This window comes from Polyodon spathula, chromosome 2 (genome assembly GCF_017654505.1).
Source record: "Polyodon spathula isolate WHYD16114869_AA chromosome 2, ASM1765450v1, whole genome shotgun sequence".
Lineage (NCBI taxonomy): Eukaryota > Metazoa > Chordata > Actinopteri > Acipenseriformes > Polyodontidae > Polyodon > Polyodon spathula.
In genome coordinates this window covers 52931095-52950942 of record NC_054535.1, presented here as the reverse complement: position 1 = coordinate 52950942, position 19848 = coordinate 52931095, and the positions used below count along the sequence as shown (strand labels likewise).

Here is a 19848-nt window from a genome sequence, read left to right as displayed (position 1 = left end):
TCCAAAAGAAAAGAATAATCCGAGTCAGGTACTATCCTGGGGTAAGCGACCGAACCCATCTTGCCGCTAGCTGCCCCACGTGCCGAATCACTAATAATCCTCTCTGGAATGAAAAGCCTACGATTTGCCACCAACTTCAGATGACGATCCCAGAGATGTCTAGGAGAAAGAGAGAAAGACAAAGAAGGAGGTCGTCAGGACCACATACAACGGTAAGTAAGGTTGCTCATATACTTTGGTGTTGCAGTTGGTTACTTCCTCTTAGCCTATCTTTTTCTCTTGCATATTTCTTTCTCCGTATCTGGACCCGGTGAATTTCTTGATCACCAAAAGCAATCGTGGATGAAGACCCTGGACATATGAGAGGAAGCCGGAGAACAAAGAAGGAGGCCGTCAGAACCATACACAATGGCAAACACAGCTTTCCCATACACACTTGTGTTTCACTTGGCTACTTCCCCTCAGCCTATCTTTAAACTTGATATCCTTCTCTCTCTCTGGATCCGGAACCCAACGTCACACCATGGACTGGAACCTAGACTCGGACCCTCGATGATGGAATGGTAAGTATAGACTCTCTCTCCACAGGTTGTAGGATTCTTGGCGTCGCCTCTCGACCCTGAAACAGTCCCTCCAATACGTTCCTGTCTGCAAAACGCCAGCCGTGTAGAATGATTTAATTTGTACAGCAATTAAAACTCATATGCACAATTCGACAAAAATAAAAAAGTTACTGTTAAATAAATTCCTCCAGTGAGTCTTGTGTGGTTTGTAAAAGAAATTCTCTAAAAACGACACAGGGCGGGAGCTTCTCTAAGTGAAGAAAGTGCTCATACCAAACAAAAAATAACAGTGCACACAAAGGAAACAGTATTTCGAGTCAGTCGAACACAAACACAGTAACAACAACACAGGTGGGTGTAAAAGCAAAAGAAAAACACAAAACTATTACTTTGGTGCTAAATTATAAACAAAAAAATGTCACTTATGACACACACATACACACACACACATATATAAAATTTCATCTTTCGAGAATCCAATATTCTCAAACGTTTGATGCACGCAAGATTAAAATTATAACTATAACTTAAAAAATTATCAATATGCATTGAACAAGTACTAAAATAGTGTGTGAATGCTTAACTATCTATCTGTAACACATTAATAGGCAACTGTTCCTTTTCTCATTTTATAGTTATACAAACCTCCATTGTATCTTGTGATATTCTCTTTAAAATATTCCCACAAATGTAATCCTTTTGTAGAACACTTCTATTACTAACCTATTGCTACAAATATCATTAACATTAATTTTCCTTCATGGACATATCTTAGATCTTTATATCTGTAAAGGTAGAGAACTTTCTTGTGTTACAAGATCTAACTATCTGATAATTTCTTAATTACTGCAAAAATGAATTTTCCTTTTTTCAACCAGCCTAAACAAACTAAGGAAATTACTTACCGTAGAAAGAGTCTTTTAGGTCCATTGTTCTTTAATGATTGTCTTGCCTGTAAATGTAGTACTGAGTAATATTGATGATGCAGTGGCACTTTAACAGCGGTGATGCAGTTAACCATATTTCCCCAATTAAAACTCAAATTATTAAAATAAGACATTCTACTCCTTGGTTCAATGATGAGCTTAGGGCTCTTAAAACAACTGGTAGAAAACTGGAGCACCAGTGGAAGCAATCATGTCTTGTTGTTCACAAAGAAATGTGGAAAGAACACCTTGATTACAGATTAGCCCTAAATTCTGCCAGATCTAATTATTAACCTTCTATTATCACTGAGGGGCAGGGAAACCGTAGGGTACTATTTCAAACTTTTAATCATCTTATAACACCAAAATGTGATGCAGGTACTTCAGTATTGGATTGTGATAACTTTGCTAATTTCTTCAATGACAAGATTGTTACAATAAGGAATTCCCTTAACCTATCTAGTGACGATTAAACTGTTTTGGGCATCGAGACCATAGTAGCTCCACATTTTGATGATGTTTTAGATATTATCAATAAAGCTTGTTCTACCTTGTGTTCTCTTGATCCTTGGCCAACTAATATTGTCAGTCATTATGCTGATAAGCCTGCTTCTGTGATTTGTAATATTACCATTATTGGTTGCGCTCAGCATTCATTACATGAAAAAACAAATGACTGAACAAACAGACTTAGAAAACAATGGCGCAAGGGCCAAAACAAAGCAGACAAACAAAACACCTCTTTTTTCTTTTGCCTCGCAAAAAAATTGGCACAAAATGAGAGATATTCCAAAACGGCACAAAGCAGTTGCGAGACTTTGGAATACAGCAGCTTTTTGAGGAATTCGCAAATCTGTTTGTGCCTCGCAAAACCGTCTGCGCATTCACTACCAATATAGCAACTGCACACAACAGCCAAGCGAGAATTCAGAATGATGGACAGTCACCATTAGTAATAGCATTACCCTGACAAGCTGTTATCATTGGTGTTTGCACAGTATGTCCTGATATGACAGCAGACGAGACCACACAATATATCATGCACACATACATAAGGACCATTCAAATACACAACTGGCTCCATAGCTAGGTACAGAGTTTTCAAATTAATGAACTGGTAACGCCACTGTTTTATTGAATACAGACAGTATTGTATCACAAGGAAATACTATATAGGTTTCTTTAACGGCCAGCTGATCCGACATAGCTGTATGTTTTTGAAGTACTTTTTTTTTTTTTTTTTTTTAAAGTCTCTGATATACTGTTTTTTCTGAATGATCATATATACGACTGTGCCGTGCCGTGCCGTGACAAAGTCTACTGTGGTAGCGTACACTCTGATTTGTAAATTTCAAATTTGTAATAAGTTCATTCACCTGCAAAGTAAACATCAATCAAGCATTTTTATATACATAATACACAGAAATGCATTGCTATTCATTCTACTCACCCGGTTGAACATCATGCTTAAGCCCATTTTGTAAGGTTTTGAGTGTCGTTGGAATGCATTTTTTTCGTTATGACATTTTTTTTGTAAGAATAATAATTAATTCTAAATACACTCCTAAAATGTTAATTGTAGCCTACTATAATTTCTCAGTGAAACAGTAATGAACATTCTCTGTACAGTTAGCAACATCAACATTCAGCAGACTGGGCAGCTGCATAAAAACTGCCAGAAATTACAGTTAACAGAACTGTCTGTCCCGCCTAAGCTAACTTATGATTGGACTGCTGCAGAGATAATACAGGTCTTTGATTGGTTCATCGTATCACCGGTCTGGCTTTAGGAAAACGTTAGCATGCCTTTCACAGCATGAGTGCCCTGATAGTGATTGGCTGTTCGAATTGCAGCTGACCACCCCTACAACCATAATGCACGGCAACCTATGGAATAGCCAAATAAAGCAATGGGCCACACGATGCGTGTATGACCCATTTATACAATTAATTTACAGATGTGTGACAACACACAGCAAAGATAACAAGTAGGACCTCCCACCCCTCTCAATCCTTCACTCAGTCTTTATTGTCATACTTTGATTGTGCATGTTAGATGCTGATATGCCTGTGGAGCAATGAAGAACACATATAACTGTATAGGTAAACACACTACAGCTGTCCATCGTATCACTACAATATTCAATGATAAAACACATATCTAATTCGCCCTTCCAGTGTGTGCAGATGTGGGGGAGAGGGGAGGGTTACGGTTCTGTACTATTGTACGTTCAACATTGCATCGCAGTTGATGCAAATATCATCAATATCGTAACATAACACGGACAAGCAGTTGACCAGAAAACCGTTGAGGCATACTGAGCACAGCTTGCTATTCATCTCCCTCCCTGTAATGCATACTTAATGGGCTCCATCTGTGTCTGGCTGTGGTCTGCCATACTCTCATTACCAATTACAATGACATCTAAACACTAAGCAATTGTACTGCAAATGATACCAAGGTCTCCATGTAACACTGCTTCTACCTAGGTCAAGGCGTTGAGGGAGCTACCCCTAATTTGTGCACAGTTTTTGTAAAGGCTTTGTTGGGTACACAAGCCGTCGTCTTATATATTATAGATTAAAAAATGACGACTTGTGAGTCTAGTAAAAAACTTGTTTTCTGAATATGGTGTCTAGAAGGGCTAGTATTCCGATAGTATCCTAATACTAAGTGGGTATTCGGTATCACGTTTTCGGAATACTGATATCGTGAATACGGACGAATTCATTCGGAATACCCTGTTTACATGGCATGGAATAGCTATTCAAATTTCTCACTGTTCCGAATACAACTGGAATCTTACCTGCATGTAAACGCAGTGACTGATTACCAAGGAGGAATGCATTCGGGATGTGTCCAGACTCAAATGCAACCCAGAATTTGGACTGATGCCAGATGTACGCATCGTGAGTATCATCCTTATTCTGTGCGTCACAAACCTGGTTTTGTGCTTGGCGCATACCTTCGAATATACCAGGATCACCCATATTGTCAGCCATTCCTCCCATATTGCGCGATGCATACATTTTATTTCTGCACAACGCAGAATGGATTGTGACGCGCAAAAGGACATTTTAAACATGGGAACTTGCACAATTTCGGCACAACGGCCATTTGCGACGCGCACATCCCTCTGCGCGGTGCGTAAACCTTTCGAAGGTTGGGCCCATTGTCCCTTGGTCAAATTTTGTATGGGTTTACTAAGGTGCGTGACTGTCAGCTATTTAAACACTCAGTCGCTGATCAGTTAGGCATTCCAACAAGGTAATTTATAAAACAAAATCACCTCGCTCCTCCTGCACTTTAAATCATACATAATAAAACACAATAATCATATGGGCTTTCCACCGGTCAGCTATATAATAATAATAATAATGCTGTTAATAATGTCTAATAAGAGCAATGGACTCAAATGAAACCTAAGCTGTGAACTCTGTTACATGATGAGGGGCTTAACTTCAGGCGATCATATTTCCTGCTAGGAGTACCACATACACACACTGTATATGTCATTGGAAAGCCCCGAGTCTGTACTTTTAAACAAGCCAGGTAGGTAGGTGTCTCAGTAATATGCACGTAACCACCAGGCTGTAAAGATTTGTACAGTGTAAATATTTAAATATTAGCACGAGTACAATATAACGGGTCATTTTTGTAAAACTATATTATCTGGCTGAAGAGTCAGGAACGTAACCCCAATCTATAGCATTGTTCCTATGGGAAAATGTGCTTCAGCTTCCAATGCGACTTTCAGAAATAAAATTGTGTCGCAAGTGCGAGGACCGCCTGTAATATATACACAGAGGGCGGGCGCCCTGCCACACAGACCCACCTAGGTTATGTTTCTATAGCCAGTCTTTGGGGAGCATTTGTAATCAGTGGTGTCATTGCAGATGTCATATGTGATGTCAGACATACGCATAATGGTCCAGAGTTAAGGTTGCATGTCAACCTTAACTCGCAATTTCCTCACTTTTGAGCGGTGACGTCAGTCCAGGATGAAGTAACTCACACACAGACAGACGGGGTATCAAAGGCACCAGGGCGCTTTTATTATTAAATGAACAAAAATAAACAGGAACGCAGAACAAACAAAACGGCACGTTGGCCAAATAAAATAGACAAAAAATAACAAAATAACTAAAAACAACAAAATAACTAAAACAAGTATCGTGCTGGTTTTGAACCAGCTTCCTTCCCAGAGGTGAAGCGGGTCCTTATATATCAGGTGGCTAAGAGTTAATGACACAATTGACAATCGATTAACTCCTAGAGCCTTCTACATTCTGCACAAGAATCCAGGGAGAGGAAGCTAACCCTCTTGCTGCAGAATCAAATAATAATAATAATGATGGATGGCTATTGTCCGTCTACATAAATAAATATAATCCATATATCAAACATACAGTGATAATTACAATAAAAAACAACAAAAATAACAATAATACAGCGCACACATATTTAGGGGTGGGGCAGCCCGTCACAGATACCCATAATCCAACTTTGGCTTCTGTAATAGTGACCGCCAGGACTTATGACATTAAATCCGCAATGGTCAACAAATGCTCACCACTCAGCACTACAAATACATTTTTGGTATGACTTTGAGAAAATAAAAGGCCTGTGTCACAAGGGTGGCTATAGTGGTGACATCAGACCCGGAACAGAAACACACAGAGTGGTGAGTGAATGAATTGCGCTGTTGCGCCGGTTTATTGTGAAATAAAAAGGTTGAACAAAACAGAACAAACACTGACCAAACAAACAAAACGGTGAGGCGTCCAAACAAACAGACAAACACACACTGGATGAACACTAAACAAACAAATATCATGCTGAGACACCAATGTACAGTAGGATGTCACTTATTTACAAAATTAATAAAACAAATAAGTCCTTACAAGTGTTGTTCACTTTGCAGCAGTGGACTACAAATAGGACAACTACTCAGTCTAAGAACAATTAAGAGCAGTACATTTTGAAAAAGGATGCATTTTTAAAACAGAATGTTTTTTAATGGGAAGCAGACCATTATATACAAATGAATATCTGAATTGAGGCTCTTAATAATTCAAAAGCATTGGTATCCATCTGACAGTATCATAGGTCTAAGTAGCCCTGTAATATTTATGCTTTGCACGGCACAAATTACTTTGACCTGTAATAAAATGAAAGTAAATTCAATGGCAGTAATATGCCAAGAGAAAAATGCCTAATGAACTCCGTCATGGCATTACAGAAGCAATTAAGGGAGTGAGAGATAATTAAACCAGAGGAATAAACATCAGTTGCAATTAGCAAAAAAAATGTTTTGGTCTCTTGATAGCATTGCATAGAGACTGAAGGCAATTGTCTTCCCATGTTTTTTAAACCAATGGTCCTCAAATTTTAAAGAGTGGATCATTTGCTGCTCCTGACCACTTACCCTACAGACTTGATTTTCTTGAGTGGTTTCAATAGCTAAGTTCTCCTCAACAGAATGAGTGGTGGGCATCAAACTGATTTAGGTCAAAGACATGAGGATAAAAATACATTTATAACAACATAGCACACAGGAGACATCCGCCATAAGTTGTTGGAAGTGTAAAATGGATACTGTCATTCTACTGAAAATAGGCATTGTAGGGTAGAAAAATGAAGTGCAGAGATGATCAGAGACAATCAATCACACCGATCGTTGCATCAAAGGTTTATTGCAGTGGTCATCAAAATACAGAGCGCTCCGGAGAATAACAGTCACTTCATCAGTAACTAGTGTATTCTGCCGGGGTAAAGCACATACATGGGTTATATAGTTTCTACATAAAATTCCCTGCTCCTATCAGGATTTGACACTCAGCAGACAATTCATCCATCCCTACCCCCTAAACTCATATACTCAACCAATAGAGGATAGCTGTGGGGTATGATTGCCCCCTCCGTTGCGGTTGTTATGTTCACTTCAACCTGGAATTTATGACCTAGCAAGCAAGCAGGCATTGCCCTTCTTCTACCATCCCCCCACTGCCCCTGGACATCTGACCCAACCTAATGGTGTACTGAAACATTCCACCCTTTCACAAATTCCTTACTAAACATTGTAAAACCTCACCCAAATGATCGTTGGTTGATACTGCTATCCTGTTCGGTTCCTTCAGCATGCCAAATATTGGTTTATTCAACATATTATTTAAGCATCACTATGAAGGAAGATTATATGTTAACCTTCATGTCGCCACCTCTTCAACTTCAGCTACTAAAATCTCATAAACTATTTGAGGTGCCGGCTTCAAATTGTTAATGACATGGAAATCCCATGTGGAAAATTTGATGTTTGATCTAAGATTGCTGATAGTGCTTTCTCATTTTGGCTTCGTTCTCGGTACACGACTGTAGGACTCTCAAGTTCAGGTGTGGGTGTCTGTGGCATAGTGTGCAGGTGCAGGTGATTAAAGAACAGACAGACAATTGTAATCCAGGTGAAAAGGTTTGTTTTATTTATTTTTAAGTCCAGTGCCTGATGGCAAAACAAACAGTAAATAATAATGGAGGTGATTAATACAGTGGCATGTATTACCTAATTTATAATCCCTGTGTTGCGCTGCAAGTAATAATCCTGTTTTTATTATACACCCACATAAAACACAAAACACATACACAAGTCAGTTACTGCGTGAATTAGTGCTAGTGGTGCAAAAACAGTTTTATTTGTGATACAAGTGCAGTGCTGTTCCGGGTTTGTGCTGGTCTTTGGTGACAGCTCCAGAACATGTTAGCTGTCTAGTGATAACACGTAACAAATAGACAGAACAAAACAAACACTCACGATTTTTCAACTAAAATACAGATCCTTCTGGGTTACTTAATACCAACTAAAGTGAAGGAACAAATACATCTCTTCGACCCCCTATTTAAACCGTCACTCATGACTCCTTGCTAAACGATTGCAGCCGCTCCTGTAATCCACGGCAGCCACATTATTTACTTAGAAATTATTTTTAAAAATAAATAAATAAATAAATAAATAAAACATATGGTTTACTCTCCAAATCTAATTTGACATATAAAGGGCTATAAAGGCAGTGATAGTTAAGATGGGGGTCTACAGTATTAAAATACATGTAAAAATGCACCATTGACCGTACAAAATGAGACTATAGTAATTAAAAACTAATTAAACTAAAACCCTTTCTAAAACAGTAAAAAACATTTCATGAACTATTGATTCAATTAAAGAATCCTTAAAAAAAATATTTCCCTGAAGTTTCGTGATTATCTCTCAACTCAGGCTTGTCCCCTACAACAGAAATCATACTCCAGATATTTCTTCCGCCTCTAAGAAGCCAAGGGAATTTCTGTCTAGCTTGGCTTTGCACATACTGTTCTACAGCACCTGTTGAAACATGCAAGGAAAACTGACTCCAGCCAGGGCAATAAACTATTACTGTAAGACTGGTCTTCCTTGTGTTATTCTTGATAAGGGATGGGCAACGACAGCAGTTTCATATTTTCCTGGAGGTTATTGTTAAAACCATGTTACATTACCTAGATACACCCAAGTACTAAAGAAGACAATTATATGGTAGAGTGATTGAAAATGGCACATGTTTTTATCCAGATAATGCAGTTTTCTTTTTAGAGTTGTTTGTTTGCAAAAGCACACCAAGTGTTTAAGCCTATGAATGAGTCATATGCCAGATAGAATTACGGCTACACAAGGTCATTCTTTGTTTTCCCAGAATGAGCAACAAAGAAGTAAACAAAACTTGGTAGTCTGTTCCTAATGACAATTATTACACTTTTCAGCCTGGAGAGGTGTTCAAACACAGGCAAAAGTCAAACAAGAGAGCAGCAATGGACTTGATACAGCTAAAGGACAAGGTAAAAGAGAAAAGATATACACCTTATTCTTGTTATATCAAAAGGCTTATAAAGTATTTTTCAACATAAACTTTATTTTCTCCTTTTTCAGAAAGATTATGGAGAATTCCTTCGGCTTGCCAGGATAGTGAAAACTATTTGTGGAATTAATCTTTCTCTGAAAAGGTGCGTACCAGAACTTTCAGATGATTCTTCCTGTCTGAAGAATGTTTCATTTATTACAGATTCTACTACTGCTACTACAACTATGACTTACACAATCTAAATCATTAACAGCTAATTTTAGAATAAAGCTAGAGTGAATGGTCACAGTTATTGCAAATTGTAAGAACAATGCTGTGCTACTGAAAAACAAAGTGGGTAATGAAGGGTGTATTTTATTTTACATAGAAAGGAAAAAAGTTGGATTTCAAGTACATTTTTTCCCCCCTTTTATTCAGGCATTCTGGTCTAAGCATGGTGAAACAATGGGCCGAAACTAACCAGAGAACAAGACCAGATCTTGCAAGAGATCTCTTATTCAACATTGATATATTTACCAGAAACAAGCTTGTCAGTATTATTATAGCATGCACCTTTTCAAAGAGTGGGGATTTGATTTGCTTTGATGAATGAAATTTCTGCTCCCTCTGCAGCTGTGGCAACTTTGAGTTACAGTAGTAAATGAAATATCTCTATATACCAAATTACAGTTTCAGAGGGATTACAGAACAAAATTTACTGAATACTCCATGACGATATTTCACTGCTGTACGTTCATCATCTACATGCATTCTTCTTCATGGTGTCATTTAACGGAGCACTAAGACGTCGAAAGCACAGGGGTCATTGAAAAAGCAGCCATTGGTTACAGTATCGCGAAACTCCCAGACGTAAGCTCTGATTAACCAACAGCTGATTCTCCAATGAATGATGTCTCCTGTGGTCATCTTTCGTCATTTTTAATCTACTCTTTATGTAAGCTCTTGAATTGGAATGGATACTCCACAATGAGATATCATCAAGAGGTGATCAGTAAATTACTAATACAGAGTTGAATATACAATGTGTGTGTTTTATATGATGGAAAATATAATACATATTAGGTAATATGTACTAGAATGATTTTGTAGTAACTCAATATACTTCTATACAGTGGAATGAGAAACAATTAATTTTCCATGTGTCAGCAAAAATAGACCCCATAACTGTTTTAGATAATGAAAAAGTTATACAAAATGTGGGTTGGTATGATCTGATGCAAGTATTCTTCTTTATTTGTATTACATTTTTGTAAATGAGAATTATCCTCCAGGTAAGTAGTTAGTTGACACTTTAAAAGAAAGGTTGCAAATCCTGAGGTACTGAGTTGCTGCTTCTGTAACATTTATTTGTAGCTATTTAAAACAAAAAAGTTAGTTATATATATATATATATATATATATATATATATATATATATATATATATATATATATATATATATATATATATTTTTTTTTTTTGCAGAGTGGAGGGTGTGCAAAGCTGAAAAGTCTGCTTTCCACTTCACCATTACAAAGGCGGCATCATGATGTTCAAAAGGTATAAACTTTTAATATATTTGCCACCTAAATCTTTGACTATAACAGAGAGGGCATTAGTTATTTAATGTTGGGTAAATACACATCTGTTTTATACTTATAATCTTTGAGTTAATATGTAAATCTTTAGTCAGTCTTTGGAATGCCATTACAAACATTTTCTTATTAGTCATGCAGTTATATTGTCTTATCTGTGGCAAAAAGTAACACATTTAATGAAACCATCTCAGTAAGGTTAGAAAGTGAAACATTCTGGAGATAAGATTACTTTGTTCAGTTGATAGCTGTATTTTCTCTTTACACTCCTGCATGCTGGCTGTTTATTGCTGGCTGAAGGCATGAACTGATAAGACTAGTTGGTGCACAACTGTGACATTTTAGTCCAGATCTTTATTCCAAGCAGACCCTAAATTTTCACACTGGCATGCTCTAATTGACATGTGTGATTTGATTAGATTTTTTTTTTTAATATTATTGATTTTCTTGGTGTAAACAATAGTTGCTTAAATGTTTTTCTTTTTTTTTTTAAAGATACAAGCCCTTTTAAGGAAAAACCGAGCATTTGAAAGTTTCCCTGACAGTATTCAACATCAGATTTGCCAAGTTGCAGTCTACCAAAAGTAAGCTCAGAAAAAAAAAAAAACAATTTAGAGCTTGAAAATAAATGTGTCTGAGGTTATATGAGAACGTATGTATTAAAACTAAAATAAATTGAGTTGACACATTTTTCGACCTATAAAGTTAAACTTAAGGCTGTTGTATGTTAATTTATTCACTACCACTCCCTCAGGCAGTGATTAATATGCAGTGTAAATGCTTCAGAAACTGTTCATTGTTGCTAGGAAGCATTGTAAATAACTGATTAGCAAACATGACTGTATTCAACTGCCATGTAACAAAAAATCATACATTTATAATGTAATCATTAACATTAAGTTTATTCTGTGAACTGAAGCTATTTATTCAAGCAGCACATATATGATATTTCTGTGTGTGTGTGTGTCACACTTAATAGAAATGTTTTGCTTGAAAGTAATTTAAATCATCTTTCTAGGTATGAAGCCACAAGAACAGTGTTAAAGCAAGGTCACCCGTGCCAGGACTGTTATTTTGTGCTTGCTGGTAGTCTATTAGTGAAAGTAAATGATATCTCAAGGAAAGGAAACTCAACAACTCAAACTTTAAATGAAGTGGAGGAAGGAGACATGTTTGGGGTACGTACTGTATTCCTGGTTGAAAATGTTTTATTAAATTGGTAGAAACTGAAGAGAATAAATACCGTTTCTGTCTTTCTAAGGAGACTTGTCTTTTGACATGCAGCCTACGACATGCAACAGTTGTTTGCAAGACTGATGTGGAACTTCTGCTGATAGACAAAGAGGTACTGTATGTAAGCATTTGACTTTTTTTCATAAACAAGAGATGTGCTCATTCTAAATCTACAGTTTAAAATAATGAATCTACACTTTTAAACAATGCTAATATTCACTTGGAAAATACTTCAAACCTGGATGGCTCAGATTGAGGAAAGCTACTCTCTAAATAATTGAAATGGTACAATACCTCAGTATTAATAAATAATCACTAAATGTCCTTGTTTATTATTTATTATCTCCATTTTTTTGTGGTTACAACAAATAAAGTGAGCATTCGAGTTTGTGGACTAATTTCCAGTCAATAGCCCACATCAGCTCTTATTATTAGAAGTCTAATAGGGTTAAAAGGTTCTTACAAGGTTTTGGAATCTAAGAGGATAAAACTTAGAGGTTTTAATGGCAAAAAAAAAGAAAATGTAACAACCAATACTAATAATAAAAAAGGGTGGTCTGATTCCAGCAGGCTATAGCGTTCTCCTTCGATGAGTTTGGTTGCCTCAGATGGTATATCAGTGAGGCTTGTGGTTTTGTAAAAAGCTGAATGAGTGGATAATTTCAAAGCTGTTTTTTTATAGTGTACCTGAGAGCTGTGTCCCCAGTTACTCCCAAGCTTACTAGAGCCCAAAATTCAAGACAGTTCTTTTTACACATTTAGAACCAAGGGTTTTGAAGGAAATGTTCATCCTGCAGATACATTAATTTCTGCCTAGACTATCCCCTAGGTTTAGGTCATGGATCACCTTTATATAGCAATAATCCTGTGATTTAAAACTCTGTTTCAATATATAAGCTGCACTAATTTAGAGGCTGACTAATGTATATGTTAAAGTGTGTGACTTCATACCAGACATGGAAGTTTTTGGTGTAAGAGTGAAAGTAATATAAAAGATTACTGCTGTGAACTAAACATCTACAAATGTATGGGAGAATATGAGTCAACACAGTCCTAAGAATATGATGTGAAGGATGAGAGAGATGAGCAGAATGCAGCCCCTTGTGATGCTAAGAATAAAGTGAATAACGATACCCATAATCAAAGTATATCCAAAGCAGAGCTAGGTTATAAGGCAAGGCACTGTATCTGAAGTGAGAAGCAGCCCACTCACTGTCCAGAAAAGCAGCGAATCTGAGAGGAAATATGAGAAATGACGCAGACAAAGGAAAATGCTGCAGAGGAAAAATGAAATATAATTTACATCAGCAAGACTAGTGTTGTGGCATCTACAAAAGGTTATTTCAAAGTGGCTTAAGAGAAACCGTAGGATCATTAGTTGATTAACTGGTAGATTAAACCGTGTACATTTTTAATAAAGGTAACAAACTTATAGTGGCTGTCCTGCATGTAATACTTAAAAAATCAATAGAATCTTAAAAAAATAAGCCCTATGGGAATTTGGTCTTTTTCAAAACATTTCTATGATTATTTTTAAACAAATGATTTGCTTAAAAGTGAACTCTTAAATTAAAGCCTATACAGAATTTATTTACTCTTATGCATTCTCTGAAAAAATATTGAAAAAACCTCCTTTTAAAATCTTGTTATACGTATTCACAGGGATGTAAGGGCTAAGCCATCTAGAGCTTTCTGTTTGTTAATCTGCTGATACCTGCTTTGTAGTAATAAGAAGACCGATTCAAATGCTTAAAGTAATGTGAGATGACTGCAAATGTTACTACAAACTACTCACACTCCCCTTGTAGGAAAAACTTTGCTTGCAAATGAAACAAAGTGCCCTTTATTTTTCAAAGATTTTTCTATCTGAGACTAATTTATACACAGAACTATGTTAGTTTTCCCTTTAATGGTTCATAACCCTCCATTTTCTGTTCTCTCCAACTATCTCCATGTGATACAGTTTGTGATGACTCAAGTTATTTCCCACGTGTTAGGAAAATGTATAATGCCCAGACAGAAAAAAAAATAAATAAATTAAATTGTAAAAAAAATTAATCTGCGTTAGTTCATTAATTGGTCCGATTAATCTGTTAATCGAAACAGCCCCAATATACAGTGTGACTAGAAAGTAAGTTTGTAACATCAACGCAGCACATCTCACAAAGGGTAAGGCATAGAATAGTGAAATTGCATGCGGGTGTTAAGGGAACCATGGGGATGCAAATACCGCAGTTATTAATTTTTGTCACTAGGGGGCGCCTCTATGACCTACCTCCGATTATCAGAAGTGTTCAATATGTGCTCCTCCATGATCCAGTAATGTCCGTTGCATTTGTGTGACAACGGACATTACGGCAGCATTATACATCTCATCAGGTATGCTGACCACCTCCCTGACAATGGCATCCTTGAGGTCCTTGTGTCCCGTGTGACTTCAGGTACATCCATAACCAGAAATCCGCTGATGTAAGGTCCGGCAAACAAGGTGGCCATTCACAAGGAAAGTGATGTGAAATGATTCTGTCCTGAAAGTGATGATGGCTCTTCAAAAAAGAACGGCCCAATAACAGAGTTGGCTGTAAAGTCACACCACATCACTTTAACCAGATAACCAGATAACACAGTTACACACTTCCAGACACAGTGAAGTGTGCTTCATCTGTCCACAGGATATTAGCAGGCCACTGGGCATCCAATTCCAGTCATGCCAAGAACTGCAACACAAAATCAACACATCTGATGAAATCTGCCTCCTTCAATGCTTGAATTGTTGTTTTGTTCCTGTGTTTTGCTTGCTTTGTGATTTATTAAAAGGCGTTTAACTGCAGTTCTGGCATCTGGGTTGCTATTTCTGGTGCTATCCAGCCTTGACCGCCAGCCACGTTACCACGTGTTGTGGTAGCGGTGGAATAGCAACCCCCTACTGACCCAATTCGGAACTACAGACAAAAAAACAAAACACCAGCAGAGGGCAGGAGTTCAACAGCAGCAAACGTTGATACTGCAACAACAAACACAGTTGGGGCGGCAAGTTGCCCAACATCTGCTACTCTTGGTGTGTGCATTGCCAGAGAGCCGGGAGCCGCTGCTGTGTGCAGAGCCAGAGAGCCGGGATCTGCAGCTACGTGCAGAACTGGAAGGAGAAGCCCCACCATCTCCAGAACTGAAACAAGAAGCCCAGTCATTTCCATAACCGGAAGAAGCCCCACTGTCTCCAGAACTGGAAAGAGAAGCCCCACTGTCTCCAGAACCCGAGAGAGAAGTGCTGTATCCAAAAGAAGAAAAAAGGAGCCATCGGCTACAGAGAAGGGGGAGGAGATGAAGCAACCATCTACACCACAGCCAAAGCACCACCCCTGTGCCACAGTCCACCACCTGGGAGTTGGATCGCTCGTCCTGGGCTCCCAGACACCCGACCTTTGTGTCGGGACCTTTGGTTGTTGGGCCAAGTTCCCAGCTTGCTGCAAAACCAGGCATCGTTGTTGCCTGGTCTCCCGTTCCACTCCCCCTGGTGAACCAGATGTTCAAGCACACTCTCCGTGGCTCTCACCTCTGTCTGTAGCTGCGACCTACGCTACCAACACCCTATCCATGTCGCCCTAGTCCCGTTGCCAGTTCTCAAATCCTTCCTGGAGGAGTGTGGACTGACCCGCCCTCCAGCCCAACTGCATCAACTGCAAGAACTGTGTGATAAATGTTTGTGTCTTAAAGTCCAGAATGCCTTGGAGTTTGTAATTAGAGCCAAGATGGGAAACACCTGGCACTAATATAATGAGAGACACCTGCCTGTAGTTAGGCAGGCAGGTGTATAAAAGCAGGTCAAGGGCTGTGTGAAGGTAAAGGCCTGTCTGGAGAGACCTGTGTGGAACCAGTTGGTGTATAATCTGTGCGGGCAAAGGTACTTTGTATATTTAGAAGTATTTTGTTTGAGCAGTATTGTTCCTGGGTTTTGCTTGCTTCATGATTTATTAAGGCATTTAACTGCAGTTCTGGGTTGCTATTTCTGCCACTATCCAGCCGTGACCACCAGTCACATTATCACTATATATACAGACCCCCGTTAATCTGCGTAGATTGGGGCCGTTTTGAGCTATTAATTGAAAACTCTAAAAATGCAATAATACAAATAAAATATAATGTCCCAACAATGGTCAAAATATATACTGTACATAACCAGCATTGTTCAGAGGCAGAGAGAGCTGGTTTAAAAAAAAGTCACTGCTCTTGCTCTAAATCTTTAATTGTCATAACTGCTCTTGATATTCAGCTGTCAGGCTAAGAGAGTCTTAAATCTGCTTTCTGCTCGCTTGTCACTGGTTTCAGTAACTGCAACACAATACTGTCCGTTGACTTGCACTATACTGTACTCAATTAAATTAAATTAAATTAAATTAAATTAAATGATGACAATCATTTTCTGCATAGATACACTGATTTCTTTACTAATAAAACTTGTTTCAAGTTTATGGGGATAATGCAGGTAGTAATTAGACAAACTCCTGAATGCAAACAATAACAAATAACACTTTATTTTCTACAGCCAGTTCTTACAACAACACCCGCTTTCTCTGCGTTCGTATGTGTGTGTCACAGTATATTGCTCTCAAAGACTAGGAACCATTAAACAGGGAACACTATCCATAACAATAGGTTCTGTCTATATTGCTACAAAGTGCGCAAGTACCTGCTTCCGCGTAGATCAGGTGATTTCTGTACTGATACGTTTTCCTACTGTATTAAACCGCATGGATTGTCGAAACATGAATTATTGAAACACAGATTAATGGGAGTCTACAGAATATGAAACATAGCAGTTAAGATTTTTATTTTTTTAGATAACTGAGAAACACTTTTAATCCACTTAGCAACCAGATACAGCTTTCCACAAAAAAACATGACATGCATGTATTTTATTCTGTTTTGTGGGAACATTTTCCAGAGGGTTGGTGTTCCTTTTATTTGGTGCTATTTGTGATGCAAATCAGGTTGCTTTAGAAATCAAAACTGTGTTTTGATTTGCATCAATCGTAGAAACAAACCAATGTCTGTTAATATAAAAATTAAATGTTGTCTGTATTTAAAATAAACAATGTCTGTCCCCAGTGGATGTGCTGCAGAACATGTCAAAGAGCACCTTGGTATGTGAATGACATCCAGCATCACTTCACTTGGGCATTTTTCTTCTTGTTTAGATTCATTTTGGCTTTTTAAAACACCTGTTGTCTCAAAAGAGCGCTCAACATGTGTTATCTTTAAGTACCTCTGGTGGAGAGAAGATGTTGAAGAGCTATATTGAGACCACAGGGGTGCTTTCAATTTTAAGTTTTAAAAAGTCATCAGGATGTGAAGATTGAAACGGAAAAGTATTAGGAATAATTTGTGAAGATAACTGATATCTCAGACCTGTACCAAGTAGCTTTTTAGGCTTCCACCTTGGATGTTTACATATAGTGGGGTGGGTGTGGGATAAGGGCTCATATTCATAAAATTTACCATCTCCTTTATAGTGTTTAGTATTTCATCGGGTGATCCATAAACACCATTTCACTCATCTCAAAGGGATGGGAGCCACACATATCTTTACCTAGATGATTGGTTGCTGAGAGCTCCCTCCTGGGAAAAACCCTTCGAACACAGGAAGGCTTCAGCTTTTTCAGAACATGGGCCTACTTATCAATCAAGAAAAATTGTCACTCACCCCAGCTCAATCTCTTGTTTTCCTGGGAGCACAGTTCAATATACTAATAGGAAGAGTGTACCTCATGGAGGAGAGGGTGACAACAATTTGTCAACTGGCAAGTCACTTCAAAATAGGAGCCAGACCAATAGCACTGCTGTTGCAGCAGTTTTTAGGGCACATGGCAGTGGCAGTTTCCCTAGTAAGGGATACAAAATTACACATGAGACATACATACTCCTTTCTTCATGGAAACCCTCCCTTCCATTCACATCAAGGTCACCCCAGGAGCTGCAACAGAAAGCAGCTGGTGGCGACTTTCACCCTGGGTATGGGGCTGCCACTATCTCCAAATCCCCCTACACTTTGTCTTCACACAGACGCCTCCCTAATAGGGTGGGGAGTACACTTGTTGGAGGCTCAGGTTAAGGGCACCTAGCCACCAAGACACCGCCACATAAATCATGGAGCTCCTGTTATCTTTTTAGCACTGAGACACTTCAGCCCATTTTTAAGAGGAAGGGAGATAAAAGTTTTTACAGACAACACCAGATCTGCCACACTTGGTATTCAATACACTAGGCTATCCACAAGTAGAGCTATATGCGACAACAGAAAACACTCAAAGGCCACTTTTCTGCTCCAGTTTCATCAGGAAGCAGCCATGGCAACAGATGGTCTGTCCATTTCATGGTAAAGAATGTATGCCTATACACCCCTGCCACTAATTCCATCAGTACTCAGAAAGGTAAGAAGAGGCAAGGCCAGCCTCATCTTGTTAGCACCTTACTGGGACAAGAGGTTTTGGTTTTCAGAAATCCTGGAAATGGCAGGCGCGGGGCCTGCACTTACCAGTGAGCTGCAATCTGCTGTCCCAGAACAATGAGAAGATGCTCCACCTCAACCCAGTTACAACTGACCTCTTGGAGGTTGAACGGCAACTGTTAAAGGAACAAGGACTATTGGAGCAAGTAATAACCGTCCTTTTTACATCCAAAAAGCCTTTCCCTTTCCAGGCTTATACAGGCAAATTTTTCATCTGGTGCAATTCAAAATCATTGCACCATACAGCTGTCTCTCTATCTGAGTTTTTATCCTATCTCAGCCACTTGTTTTATAGGGTCTCTCTCTTTCCTCCATCAAGGTTTATATTGCTGCGGTTTCCACCTGGAAGGCCACCTGGTAGGTGCTCATCCACATTTATTAGGAGGAGTAGCCATCTAAGACCCCCAAGAAAACACATTGTTCCGCAATGGAACCTCAGCCTAATACTTGGGAAACTCATGGGACCACCATTTGAGCATCTGAACATGTGAACAGAAGTTTCTTATATGGAAAACAGAATTTTTAGTCCTTGTAACATCAACAATAAAAGTAGGTGAACTTTAAGCCCTGGTCATCAATGCACCATCTTTCCAGTCTTTTAAAGATAGGATCATCTGCAGATCTAACCCTCAGTTTTCACAAGGTGGTAACTGAGTTTCATTTAGAACAACTGATAACGTTTCCGGATTTTATGTGCAGCTGAAGCGAGCAGCATTTGTAACACAGGTTACATACATTTACTGTATGTGTCATGTGTCAATCAATCAATCAGTCATTCAATTGGAATCTCGCTACATCTGCACGTGAACTACTTTGTGCATTTCCCGTGCTTCCATACAAATACCTCTTTTACTCTGCATATGAAGTGATTGTGCCATCCTCATGTATAAATACACACACATATATATATATATATATATATATATATATATATATATATATATATATATATATATATATATATATATATATATATATATATAAAACACTCACTCACACATAACCCTACATTATATCCCGTGCACCAATACATATACACCAACATTAATGCACACACATGCAACAAACATATAAACATAAAATACACACAGGGGCGAGGCACACTGCCACAACAAATTACACAGGAACATCTTGTATGGACATTGACTGGGATTGTTCAA

General features: G+C 38.3%; 2 long non-coding RNA genes across 2 annotated transcripts; both read left to right on the top strand.

The window, feature by feature from the left end:
• The first annotated feature begins 9279 nt into the window (after positions 1–9279).
• On the top strand, positions 9280–10921 carry LOC121328085. The gene is made up of 4 exons (XR_005951642.1): positions 9280–9353; positions 9445–9518; positions 9794–9905; positions 10841–10921. It is a non-coding gene; the product is annotated as an uncharacterized LOC121328085 (long non-coding RNA).
• Positions 10922–11447: 526 nt separating this feature from the next.
• LOC121328081 lies at positions 11448–12296 on the top strand. The gene is made up of 3 exons (XR_005951640.1): positions 11448–11534; positions 11969–12128; positions 12212–12296. It is a non-coding gene; the product is annotated as an uncharacterized LOC121328081 (long non-coding RNA).
• Positions 12297–19848: the final 7552 nt, after the last annotated feature.